General features: G+C 43.6%; 1 long non-coding RNA gene across 1 annotated transcript in view; it reads left to right on the forward strand.

The window, feature by feature from the left end:
- Positions 1 to 14,582, forward strand: part of LOC149523930 (uncharacterized) — a 50,431-nt gene that overhangs the window by 552 nt on the left and 35,297 nt on the right. The gene's annotated exons all lie outside the window — the stretch shown is intronic.

A 14,582-nucleotide genomic window follows, 5' to 3' on the forward strand; every position in this document is an offset into this window, starting at 1 on the left:
CTCTGTAATGTGGTTGGAACCACTGTAGCTTAAGAACAGCATTTAGCCCTAAAAGCTTAAAGGTGACCTACACGAAAGCAAATTGGGGTGTTTGCCTTTTGCTTCTATATAATGGGTGAAGAATGCTGGAAATTTATTTACTGAAGTTTACTTTCCTTTCCCCTCCCACTGCTCCCACCCCTCTTTTCCTGATATTAGACATTCAGGTGTTCTCTGCCTTGTAAGTCTGATGTGAGCACTGGAGAACTAGTAAGATTAAAACAATACAGAAACAAAGGGAGTGAAATCTAATTAAACTGAGAGGGAAAGGGATATTTTATACAAAATGTTTAAAACTTATTTTGGATTATTTTTTATAACACACACTTGGGAGGGAACGCTCCTTTTTTAGTGATTCAAACTGAATGAGAGGCCTTTCAAGGTTCTGAGTCAGTCATTCCAGCATGCATAAAGAGAGAGAGTTCCAGATCCATAATATATTTACACTCTTAAGGCACTTCTGTACTTAACAGACAATCGGCACTCCAGAGGTCAATCTTCTAGCATTGGATTTAGCAGACCTAGTGTAGACCCCTAAATCAAATGCTGAGGGCAGCCCCTGCTGGCATCCAGTACTCCTGCAAACAGTAAGGGAAGCCCACAGGAGTATTTGCTCCTGTCAGCCTCGTGCTGGGTGGACGCCACCATGACTCAGCTAGAGGTAAACTGACTCCAGCTACAGCATTTTGTGTAGCTGGACTTGCATATGTGAAGTCAATCTGCCTGATCTAATACAGACCAGGCGTTAATGTCCATTGAAATCAATGAGAGTTAGCTACCTTAATATCATTGAGGATCTGGGCCAAAATTGCTATTCCTGGTACTTCCATGGTAAAAATACAAGCAGAAAAGATATTTTAGTACTGACAGAGGCACTAATGAGAGAAACCTTCTTTTATACAATAAAAAAAGCTAAAAGGGACACAAACCCATTTGTATGCTTGAACATCACCATTAAACACTGTGGGCTTTCAGTTACACCTGTTTAACCCCATTAGCTTCATTGGGGTTGCACAGATGTAATCTAGGGCAAGATTTGGCCATATGTTTCTTACTCACTCATTAAATGCATTGGCCATGTGAAAAATTCTAAAAAGTAGCACACTACACCTCACAATGTAAAAATCTGAAAAATATACAGAAAATTTAAATCAATTACATGAAATGTTGTAACTTTCACTACTAAAGCCATAGAGTGTTTGAATATGCTTAGTTTTAAATATTGCTCATTTTCACAAATTGAGGGGGTTTAGAAATAAAGACTACACTATAAAAATTCAGAGAGGGAAAAGAGGTGATATAAATTGATAGCCATGTATTATTCTTACTCTGTACTAAGAAAATAAATTACTCACAGCTTTAGTATAAATTATCAGTATTTTCTGGAAGACCATCCATGTCTGTCAATCAGACATAGGAGATAAACCAAATTAAATCAATTTAAATGCTGTTGAAAAAATTGACATCAATGTAATACATCGCAACTTGCGTGCTCATAATCTCAATATACAACATTCAGCTTAAACTGTTACAATCAGCCAAAATATTCTTTCATAATTATAAAGAAGAATTATGACTAAGTTCTTATAAGAACCCATAAGAGTTCATAGTACTCTGTAGGTCTACTTAAAAGCTATCATTTCCTTTGGATTTCTAAGAAGGTGCCTTTTATTTCCTCACAAATTTGACAATCTAGAAATAATGCAAACAGTAAGCTTCTGTCTGTTAAAATGATGGGCTTAGTTTTTAACCACAAAACTTTTAAAGAAATACTAGTGTAAATGAAAAAAACCTGTATACTTTTCCTTCAATATCAAGGGAATCCAAAAATCTTCCAACATCCTAATTTGGTTACAAACTCCAGCAGGATTATGAGAGATAACCCAGTGCCACTTGCAGTTTTCATATGTTCTTTTCTGGCAAAATTTTGATTTATATTGCTTCTTGAGGTTAGAATACAGAGTCTCTTGTTAATTATAAAATGTTTTTCATATTTATACAAATGCTGATTGCTTGTGTGAGTGGTGTTACTTATGCAAGCAGTTCCACTGGTAGTGCAAGCAGCTCTACTGGCAATATAGGAATTACCTGAAAAAGTACAAGTTTCAGAGGGGTAGCCATGTTAGTCTGTAACTGAAAAAATTAAAAAACAAGGAATAGTCCTGCAGCACCGTAAAGATTAACAAAAAATGTAGATGATATTATGAGCTTTCGTGGGCACAGCCTACTTCTTCAGATGAATGAAGTGCAAGTTTTTCACATGGGGTCTGCCCTGCAGCAACCTCACCATTTTGCATAACTGAGCGGTGCTTAATCTCCTACCAAAAAGCAAACATAAATGCCCCTGAATGACTCAAAGCCCCAAGAGCAAGTAGGGTCAAATTCTATCTTTGAGATCACATTGAAGATGGCAGGACTGCACAGGTGTAGCAGAGCATATTTGAAAACAGTGGGGTATTCAGGTGCCCTGGAGAGCAGTATTTGATGCACAGTTATTATTACTGGTAATGATTTATTGACTCTCTCATTATTCACAACAGTACCTTTCCCAAGGCTAGATAAAAGGAGGATTCTGAAGTTGAATTTACAACCCACTCAGATAAAACTTTATTTTAATGTGAACTGTTCAGTCAAACCAAAACTTGAAGATAGCAGACACAGGCAGAACTCAAAACCCAAAGATGACAGATTTCAGTGGGGAAAAAAGGAGACCTGTTGGACCACAGATGTTGTGGACCAGGGGCCCCAGCCAGGAACCCAGTGGCATGCGGGCGAACAACTGGGAGTGCTGATGAGCTGGGAGCTGGGCAAAGCCAGCAACAGCAGGTCCAGGGCTGCAGCAGCCTGACAGGAGGGCCAGCAGCGGTGCTGGCAGTGGGGATGAACAACATCAGATCAAACAAGTCTTTGTACCAAACAACAAGTTAAGAGTACAGGCAGTCCCCGACTTACGCGGATCCGACTTACGAACGGGGCTTTTCTTACCCCGGAGCTCACGGGTGGCGGGTCGCCGCCCGTGTCCTCCGGGGTGAGAAAAGCTTCTCCCGATCTCCCTGGTCTGCTGGGGGGGTCCAGCAAAGCCGCTGGACCCCCCCAGCAGACCAGGGACACCCGAGCAAAGCCGCCCAGGAGCTGCCTGGGCAGCTTTGCTCCTGTCCCCCTGGTCTGCTGGGGGGGGGGTCCAGCAAAGCCGCTGGACCCCCCCCCCCAGCAGACCAGGGGGACAGGAGCAAAGCCGCACAGGCGGCGGGGTCCCTCCGCCTGGGCGACTTTGCTCGGGTCTCCCTGGGATGCTGGGGGGACTCCCCCCAGCACCCCAGGGAGACAGAAGCAAAGCCTCACGGGCAGCGGGGTCCCTCCGCCTGTGCAGCTTTGCTCGGGTCTCCCTGGTTTGCTGGGCGGGGAGGGGGCGCAGCTAGTGCGCCCCCCCCCCCCAGCAGACCAGGCTTTTGTTGCGGGACACCTCGGGTAGAGCAGCTGGGGTGCTGCCGGGTTGGTCCTGTGGGAACCTACCGGGCAGCGCCCCAGCTGTTCTGTCTCAGGCTCCAGATTCAGCAGCTGTTGAAACTGATCAGGCTGATTCCAGGAAGCTGGGGGCAGAGCAACTCTGCCTCAGGCTTCCTGTAGTCAGCCCCTGGTCAGTTTCAGTGGCAGCAGCTGAATCTGGAGCCAGTTCCAACTTACATACAAATTGAACTTAAGAACAAACCTATAGTCCCTATCTTGTACGTAACCCGGGGACTGCCTGTATAGCATGTGATTGTACTGAGCATGTTGCTGTATGGAGCAGAGAAATGGCCGATGACAGTGCCTAACAAATAGGAACTGGCAGCCGCTCAGAGGAATGAGGAAGATACTACAGATTTCATGGAAAAGCAAAATAAAAAATGCAAGAATAAGGAAGCTTGTGGCGAAACGCGCTCCCCTCAGCCCGCCCCTCGCCTCTTGCTCGCCCCCGTCTCAGTCTCGCAAAGTCCACCGGCGCGGGAGGGGAGGGTAGCCCCCCCCCTCCGGTCCTTGAGTCTCGGGAGCCCCCTGCGCACTGCCCGAGTACCCCGGCCGTCGGGCTCGGAACGCCCTCACCCGAGCTCGGCCCTTCCTAGCCCTAGGGCGTCAAGTCCGGCCGGCCTCACTCCGTCCCGCTCCGCCATCCTAGTTTCGCTGCCCTCTGGGTCGGCCTGCCATCCACCCCGGTTCGGGGTCATATTCCCCAGCCTCTCCTCGCCTGGAGCTGCCTGTGGGGAGAGGGAGAACTCCGCCAGCCCTCACCCCCGCTTCCTCCCCTTTGCCTGGCTCCCCGGCGCTCCTTTCAACTGGCGCGTCCGGCGCACCGCTTCCGGTCGCGCCGCCGCCCGCCTCCGCGGTCCTAGCACCCGCCCTGTAGGGCGCGTCCTTGGCCCCGCTCCCCCGCTGGGCTGCCGGCTCATCCTGCCCCAGGGCTGCCGCGGGGCCTGCGTGCCCTGAGATCTCTGCCCACCTAGGCCCTCCGCCTCGGGGCTGAGAGTGCGGGGATGGCCTTCCCCGTCACACAGCTGATAGAGCAGACATGTTAGAAAATATCCAGTAAGAAGGCTCATGTGTTTGTGATAGGTACACCATCTAGAAGATAGGAGACATGCTAAGCAAGCACTGAATTGGGTACCCAAGGAAGGAAAAAGAAAGTAAGGAAGACCAAGGAAGAGCAGGCAGATGATAGTGACAGAGGATATGCTGTGATCACCTGGGAAGAAGTACCACAACTAGCAAGTGACCGTACTCAGGGGAACCAGACTGTCCCATGTATCAGTGCTACAGGAGGAACTAAGATCTAATGATGCATGACCCAGAAAACAACAGACCTTGACTTTGAGATCCTTGGCAGCAATAGCACAGGGGTTTCTCAAACTAAGGTTTGTGACCCCCTATGGAGGTCATGAGGTTAATATGTGGGGAAGGGGGGGTCAGACTCTACCCCCAAATCCCACTTCACATCAAGCATTTATAGTGGTGTTAAATATTCTAGAGGTTTCAGAATGATGGGAGTAAAAGGGGGCAATTGTCCTGGGGCCAGATAATTCAAAGGGGCCCAGGGCTCCAGCAGCTGCCACTAGTACTGCGGCACTGGGCCACTTTGAATCGCTGCCAGAACGCCACTCCACACAGCTCTGAGGGCTGAGAGGGAGGTCTGGCTGCCCTGCCCCCACTCCTTCTGCCTGACACCCCCACACACTTTGCCCAGGGACTGTGGTAGCTGTTGGCTCCAGTGAGTGATTTTATTTTATAAGGAGGACCTCTCTTTCCTCGGTGACAGGAGCCACCAATACAAAAGTTTGAGAACCACTACATTAGCAGGAAGTGGCAGAAAGAAAAGATATATTTTCAACTTACGAACCTAACATTTGATGTGGATTCGGTGAGTGGAATCTTATGAAGGCATTCTGACAGAGCGGCTTGTCAGAGTAGAAATATAATTTAACGGTCTGTAAATAGCAGTATTTTTGTTTTAAAAAACTACAGACTTTAAAAGGATTTGTGACTGTGTGACTGTGCCATTATGTTTTTTTTTTTTCTGTTTGTTTTTGTTTTCAAAATATTTATTGGTGGGGAAGGTGTAACTTCAGTGGGAGTCCTGCTTGCAGTTCTAATTCTGCTGTCCTTGCATTGAGGAATACCTTATTACACAATGGAGTGTTTGCACAGTTTAGTACTTTTCAGCAGAGAATTACATCCTTAGTTACCATTTCAGGATTGGGCCAATGGATCTGAGGGTATATAACAGTATTGTAAAGAGTAAATAAACAGTTATTCAGTATAATACGTGAATTATTTTATTTTCTGAACATTGGGAAGAGCTATGAGCTTGTAATATACCGTATTTTCTGGCGTATAAGACGACTTTTTATACTAAAAAAAATCCCCCAAAAATCGGGGGTCGTCTTATACGCCGGGTATAAACATACTGTAGCTTCGGCTACATACAGAACGTCCCTGTGCTGATACTATATGTACCGTGCTGAGCCAATCACGGCAAGTGGTGTCATCTATTAATGCATACAAAGCCTGCTCGGATTGGCTGAGTCAGAGAGGCGGGCTATTACAACCTTTGCCAATCCGAGCAGGCTTTGTATGCATTAATAGAATACACCGCTTGCCGGGATTGGCTCAGCGCGGTACATACAGTATCAGCACAGGGACGTTCTGTATGTAGCCGAAGCTACAGTACTGTATTAGGGCACATCCAGCAGGCTGGTGTTATTAAATGGTGTTGCCTCGGAAGGGGGGGTAGTCTTATACGGCGAGTATAGGCCAAAACCTATGTTTTAACTGGAAAATTAGGGGGTCATCTTATACGCCCAGTCGCCTTATATGCTGGAAAATACGGTAGTGTGCTAGCACAGAATCTGAATTCCTGCAACTGTGCACAGTTATAGAAAACTTAATTCCTTCATTTAAAATGGAAAAGAGATTAAATTAATAAATGGCACTTTGATCATTTAGATATCAGCACCAATCAAAATGGGTGAAAATGGTTTGATCAAGAATACAGAAAAAACTTGGTTTTATAATTAGATTTTTTTGTATCTGCTATCTTTAAGCTAACATAAAATGGCAAAGAAAATGTTTCCAACTTACCTACTAGGTATTTCCTGTTAATGAATTGACAAGAGTCATACCTGTAAGGAAAGAAGGAAGAAAGTGTAGTGCATCCCCGTGTTACCTGTGGCCAGTCAGGGTGCATCTACACTGCACCCTTACCTCAAAATAACGTACGCAATTTGTGCTACACAATTTGCATAGCTTATTTCAAGATAATTTCGAAATAAAGCGCCATTCCAAAACATCCCTTAACCCTTGTGGAACAATTCTTCCAGTATCCTGAAATCGCTCTACAGTGTAGACATAACCTCAGAATCAATACATCACATCACACATAATTGCAGTACGAAAGTTGAGTTGCATTTACAAACAGTATATGAATGAGTGTGTTTCATCTCATATTCTGATTTCTCAGTGGCATGTCTAAAAAAGCTGCAAGCTAATTACTAGGCTGGCTCAAATCCTTTTATGAGAAGGAAAATTCCAGTGCTGTTTAATCAAGCCTTGCATTGATAAACAAATATTATCTTTATGACACCTAATTAAAATCTCAAATATCTTAAAAATCCCTGTTCCAAATTCAGAATGGGTTACAAAGTTAAAGGCTCTGATTTTACTCCATGGGGACTCCCATGTTGTCCAAAATGTGCTTTTTTTATTCCCATACTGCATCACTTCCTGCCTCAGTTTCAGCCTCCTTGCCATCCCTAAAGGGCTCCTTGTGAAAGGGAGGCTCAATATTGGAACAGTCCCAGAGCGGAGGCACGCCCCCAGCCAGCCCCTTTCACCTGCCTGGTGATTCTGTCTCTTTTCTGTATGTTTTATGAGAAGCAGTCCCATTCCAAGCACATCCCACTTTCCTGGCACCCTTTCCTTGCTTTAAGTTATAAAAGGGAGCTGTATATGAAATGTGGTAGTCCTAGCTCATACCATTTAGCAGGAGTTCTTGAACAAACGTAGAGGCAGATAGACAGACACACTACAGACAGACAAACTCCCTAAAGGTATGTCTACACTACAGTGTTATTTTTAAATATCTTGCTTTGAAATGCGTTATTTCGAAATAGCTTATTTCGAAATAACGCATCTACACACAAAATGCATTTTAAAATAGCATTTTGCTTTTCAAAATAGTGCATCCACACTGAGTGGACTCTAAATCGCATTTAAGGCTGGCCAGAACTAGTTCCAGCAGGGTATCAGGTCAGGCCTTACTGTATGGGGCTGCTGCCTGAGACTATCTGAGGTCTGTTCTTAAAGAGACCCCCCCCCCCGGACAGCCAGTTCTCAGGTTTCCCTGCTTGCTTGTCTATCTTGATAAGGGACAGCAAGGCATTTTGTCTCTGCGTGCTCTGCTTGCCCTCACTCGGGACACCAGAGCACTCTGCAACATGGAGCCAGAGCTGCCCCTGGGCACTCTGGTGCTTCTCTTGGACGCATTGCTGTGAGCCTGGCTGCACTTTCTACAGGCTGTCATCAGGGAGGTCCATCAGGGGGCTGTCAGTATCCAGGAGGCTCTGCAGGAGAGCGTCCACCCTAAGGAGCACTAAGAGCCTCCCTGGTCTGCCCCTGGTCTGGCTGGGTAGACGCTAGGAAAGTTATTTCGAAATAACTTTGCTGTGTAGACATACCCAGCCATATATAGTAGAAAGCCCATAAGGGTTATACAATGGGATTTACACACTTGAAAATGGGCTTAAATAGCAGCGAGCAAGGTTTAGGTTGGACATTAGGAAAAGCTTTCTAACTGTTCAGGTGGTTAAACGCTAGAATAAATTGCCTAAGGAGGTTGTGGGATCTCCATCATTGAAGGTATTTAAGAGCAGGTTAGATAGACATCTATCAGGTATGATCTAGATGGTCCTTGGTCCTACCATGAGGGCAGGGGACTGGACTGGATGACCTCTCAAGATCCCTTCCAATTTCTAGTATTCTATGATTTTACACAAATCTGGGGGAATAGGATCCATGCCCCAATCTCTGCCCAAGCAGCCTGGTCTGAAATTGGAGGCAGTTACCTCTCGGGGGGGGAGATTGGAGACACATCCTCTCTGGTGGGAGATGGGAGGGGGCAACTGGACTGGAAGGGGGCTGTGGCTGGTGAGTACCATTTTATAATTTATAAAAAATATTGGACAAGGCTGGGCTTTGTTAATTGGCCTTATTTCCTTTTCTTATAAAACCAATATTATTTGCTGCTCATTGTTCCATTACTCTCATTTTGCCTCAGTTATGGTCTGCAACCTCTGTAGTGCCACCTGACTCTGTTGTTTTTGCTGAAACAGACTAACACGGCTACCTCTCTGAAACCTCACTAATGTTGAAGTTGCAGAGTATAAATGCAGGCACAATTTAGTCATACAAATTTAGAGTTTCCAGTTACATTAGGGTAAATCCATTTACTTCAGTGAAGCTACTTAGATTTACACCAACATAATGAAAATAAAAATGGTTGTTAGTGCTTTTCCCTACACCATTATATGTACCTTTATTTTACTAGAGAAAAAGGTTACAAAGACTGCCATGATCACTCTGTTTGTGGAGACTTGCACATTTACTTTCCTCCTGGTCTCCAATAGTTTCCCAGTTCTCCTTGACTTTGTAAATTGTCCACAACAGTTCATTAGTATGTGTTCAAATTTTCCAATATTCCCCAAACTGCTCAGGATCAAGAGCTATTTGGGAATGTCTTCATTATATCCTAACTGTTCAAAATTATTTTTCTTGGTCAGTAATACATATTTAAGTGAGAGAGTCAAAAACTGAAGTCTGTAATTTGGTTCTCAAGTGTCTCAAGTGAACCAATTGCTGAAGAATTGTTTGGAGATTTGAACTGGACTAATTCTATCCTTCAAGGGAACATCCACCATTCAGTCCCTCTCCCATGACCTGGGAAACCCTTTTCTCACTAAAGATGTGTTTATGGAGAGAGGGCTCAGATAATGTGACTTTACAAATCTCAGTCCACATCCTCCATTCTTTCACAAGCACCAGCTGAAGATGACATCCCTGAAACCAAAAACTTAATTTGAATAGGCTTTAAGATTTAGTATGAATATTTCACATAATTCTTACTAACATTTCATTTACCTACTCACTAGTGGCATATTTAGCTAAATATTCCTGTAAAAACCATTAATACCCCAACATTACTGTTTTGCTTTTAAAAACCCTGGACAGCAGCTACAAAAGGAAAAAAATGAATATTTCTATTAGAAGAATGTTATATTTAAGAAGGAATTACATATTGAAATGTCATTGATAACAGCCTTCAAATCGTTTCTTGCTTCTCTTATTCACTGGAGTTTTCAGTGAAATTTCATTAGTTCTGCTTTGTGCTACTTCCTAGCAAGATGGCAGTCTCCAAGTTCCTTCATTTATTTTGTTGGCTTTTATGTTAAATCATGTTTTTATAGGGATGATTTTGGAAATTTTCTTGGCTGTTTCCCTCTTGTCAAATTTAAAATTAATACTTTATACTTCAATTTTTTTAAAAGGCACATAATGCTTTATAATTATTTGTATTGCACTAGTGCCTGTGAGCTCTGATCCTGTACCAGGACCCTATTGGCTTAGATGTTTTACAAATGCAGAACAACATGATGGTTTCTTTTCCAGAACTCATTTCTCCCCATTTCCTTTTCCTGCCTTAGTCTATCTGTTATCTGTTTAACCACTACTTCCTCAATGAGTTCTGCACAGAAGAGCCCCAGCACTTAGCCAGAGCTCCACTGAAGTCAATGATGCTCCACCCACACAGAGCTTTTTATAGAATGGGGACCTTACTAATTAGCGTAGCACTAACTACAGTAAGCAGTCCCACTGTAGTGACTGGGACAGTGGGAAGCACTGTGCTTGTGTTTGCAGCTCAGTCTGTCAACCATGTATTCTTCTGGACAAGGACTTTGTCATCCTATATGCCTGTAGGTAACACCTAACACACTTTTGGTTGTTATATTAATAAACAAACACAGGCTATTTTAATCCTTCCCTGCAGCAGTAAATTCCCATCATTCGAAAGTGAAAGAGAGGCCCTGTTGACTGACAAACCTGGCAATTGTTCTGAAGATTCAAGGTTTCTGTGTTTCCTGAGTGTGGCAGTTTCCTGAGTGTGTTTTCGGTTAGCATAGCTAAGAAGCTGCATGCTAGAGGTGAAGGCCTGTCATCATTATTGATAGGTAATAAAGGCTGTTCCTAGACTGAAGCAGCTACTGAGCTACCGCTCAGCATGTCTCAGGTCCACTTGACTACAGTGATAGGCAATTCATCTGCACAGAGTGTGAATGAGAGTATTCGTTCACTGCTTATCATCATTCATTTTTATCTGTTTTCCATTTGAAAGTCCATTGGGAAAATGTGGCTGCTGGCCAGAGTTTCTCTTTGACTCTGCCTCTTTTCAGTTGATTGGGAACAGTAGGCATAAGGCCTCTGCCCATCTCTTCTAAGCAGCCTGCTTATATTCTCATGAAATTAACTGAAATTAAGACACCGTTTACCGGAATTTTCCTATCAGCCTTCAGTCAACCATTGGAAATGAATGTGATCTAGGCTTAGTGGCTCTCAGGTCTGGCAATACCCAAGTTGTTGGCCTGTGTTTCCCTGTTTAGATTTGATGGTCCGTAATATTCACTTAGAATGTATACCTTACACTTGCTATTAATAAGGATATGATTCTGTCACAGAGGTCATGAATTCTGAGACTTTCTAGGACCCCCATAACTTCTTCTGAGGCAGCCTGGAGGAGCTGACAGACCCTGTGCCACAGGACTAATGGCCCCAAGGCCAAAGTGGCAGCTGGGTTTGGGTCAGCATGCCTGATGCTGGAGCAGAGTGGACAGACCCTGCTATAGGAGCAGCAGCATGGCTGGAGGAGTTTGCCAGCAGTCAAACCTTGTGCCTTGTGCTGTTCCTGACTCTCTGGAACAGCAGCCTGCTGTCAGCCCAAGAGCTGTCAGAACAGTGGTACTAGGAGATTCCAGAACAGCTGGGTGGTGGTCAGCCCTGGTGCCATCAGAACAGCAGTTCCCAGCCAGCTGGAGCAGTGGCCAGAGTTGGGTCAGGCCCTTTGGGATTAGCGCAGAAGTGATCAGCCCCTGCTTCAGTAGCAGCAGTGGGGCTGGATCAGCCACAAGACTTCAGCAGTGCTCTGGTTTCCACCCCTCTTCGTTTTCCATCCCTCTTCCAGGCTATTTTTTCTAAAAATCAGGAACAGGCTATGGAGTTCTATTAATTTTTGTTTATTACCTGCAAACTGCCCCAGACTTGTACTAAAAATACTCATAATAGAATCCTAATGTTAGTTATTAATAAATGTTAATGAGATTATGGAGAATACATTTTTCTGTGCAAACTAGACAGCATTTTTTTAAAAACAGGGTTACAAAAATAATGGATCCAGGAAATTTCGGGGGGTGGGGGAGGGGGAAATCTATTGGTATTTTAGGAAAGCATTTGAAATTGTAGGTAATGAAAATTTACATGAAACATTAATTCAGGTCAGCTTGGACAGAAGCAGTCATGTGGCCTGATTGATATCTAACAAAAGGACTAGGATAAAAAAGGACAATGTATCAAGCTGGGAAGACATCTCTAGTTATGTACCATATGGATCAATATTGGATCCCCACTTCAATAATGACCTGGAAGATAGCATGCTAATTAAATTTTCAGATGATTCTAAATTGGAAGGAGTTGCAGGTGCTATAGAGGGCAGATAAATAAAAAGGACCTAAATAGCAATGGAATTAATATTAGCATAGTATAGGCTGAATATATGGAAATACTTCTTGGCAATCAGATATAGTAGGCTGTCAAATACTCTCTAAAGAAAGTGATGAAAACTTCACCATCTGGGACATTTAAAATAGCAAACTAGGAAATTACTGTAACGTATCTACAATTCATTGAAGTATGGCAGTAAAGCAGCCATCAGTATAATAAAATGAATTATCCAAAACTCAAATAATTGCTCACCATATAACAAACATGAACTAACTCTCCATTCACCGTGAAGGACATCCTGACCCCATTGAAGTCAATGTGAATTTTGTCATGGACTTCAGTGGGCAGGATTTCAGTCCATACCCTTAGCTGTCACAAAAAAGAGATCCCCTTTGTAGTATTCTAGCAGCATAACAATTCCAATTTCTGGCATATCAAACAAAGATGCATGTTGATATGGGATGACGTGGGGGGGGGTTGTTTTTTTAATTAACGCAAGGAAGACTCATGATCTACAATAATTAAGCTCGCCTTTTTTTCTGTAAATATGCAGACAGGGCAGCTGCAAGAAAAACACCTGAGGGCAGAATTGACAAGGCAATATTTCAAGTTTTAGCCCTTTAGAAAACCTGCATATTAACCAAAACACCATCAAAAGGGGCTGCTGCTTCATATGAAGGATTAGGGATGTTTTGTTTTTTTCAGTTATGTACTAAGAATCCAAATCATATGGAACAGCAAAAAATGTCCTGATATTCATTTATGCCTGTTGGATCCAATTCAACTCTCACTGACTTCAATGGAAGACAGAACTGTCCCATCTCTAATAGAGTACATTATAATGCATAATTTAAGGCATAAGTAAAATGGGGAAATTCCATCCCATCCCTGCCTTTCAGCAACTGACTTTTCTCTCTATTTATTCCTAACTTTCTTGTCTTCTCTATCAACAAGAGTCTTAAGATATTTTTGTGAGATAACCACATGCAGCGTCTGCAACGACCGATGGAAGCATGGCAGTGTGCTAAACTAGCACCTGTTCCCAATTTAGGAGTTGTTGCCATAAGTGGGATTTTTCCAAGTGGAGTCACACCATCTGTAGATGGGCTTGCAATATTGTGTGAAAAGGACACCATTTTTCTCTACAAAGTGGCATCCTCCATGCTGTCTGAGATCATGGGAAGCAGTAAGTCTGAAAATGGGATCATGTGAGCAAGAAGTTTAGGAACTGCTGCCATGGAGAGTACAACACCCTCATAGTGAGGTGGAGGGCGTTCTAAGATGGTTTGTGATGGTTTTAGCTAGAAGTGTAGTCAATTTACGAAATTCCACAGTGTTTAAGACTATAGAGCTAACTGAGATTCCACACAACAGGGAAAAGTCAGAGATCTTCAGGAGCTGACACCAGAGGTAGCTAAAAGCTTCCGACTTTTCATGATATATTTTGAAGCCAAAATTCCGGAATAATTTGCTGTGTCAGTGGCAGGAGGGTCCAGGTGCTGAGACCGTGACACACACAATAGGAAGCCATGTGAGCGTAGGGGGAACTCTGGCTTGATGTTTTCTTATACTAACTTAGCCAGAGGCTTAATTACTAATGCAAATAGTAAAAGCTCAGGTGGCCCCCATAGCAAAATGTTCAGCTCGGTTCAGTGTGTACACTAAATTGATGCCATTCATGTACTGTGAGCACGTTGCATTCACAAATGTAAATGGCTGCACATGGTGCAAAGAAAGAGAGAATCAGGCCATCTACAGTCATCGAGGGTACGTCTATACTGAAAGCTTATTTCGGAAAAAGCTATTCCGGAAGATATCTTCCCACCACAGGGAAGCCTCAAAATTAGTCTGAGGCAGGCTCCCCTAATGTGGACATGCCATCTCGATTTAGAGCCCCAGGAGGCACTGGGAAGGAATAACTTAGAATAGCCCTGGTAAGGGGCTATTTCAACTTAGCAGCAATGGAGCGTCCACACACACCCTCTTCCGAAAGAGCTTTTTTGGAAGAGGCATTATTCCTCATGGAATGATGTTTAAAGAGCTTTCAAAAAAATGCAATTGCTGTGTGGATGCTAGTATTGTTTTTCCAGAATAATGGTGCAGTGTAGACGCACCCTTTGACTCTCAAAGGAAAAGCCATTCTTTTCAAAGACACCACGTCATTCTTGTCATAATGGACACGCATTTTTTCCTACAGAGAAATACAGAAACCTAAAAGATCAGCAGATAAGCTATGTCTTTATAAT

This window comes from Pelodiscus sinensis, chromosome 9 (assembly GCF_052426305.1).
Source record: "Pelodiscus sinensis isolate ZL-2025 chromosome 9, ASM5242630v1, whole genome shotgun sequence".
NCBI lineage: Eukaryota > Metazoa > Chordata > Testudines > Trionychidae > Pelodiscus > Pelodiscus sinensis.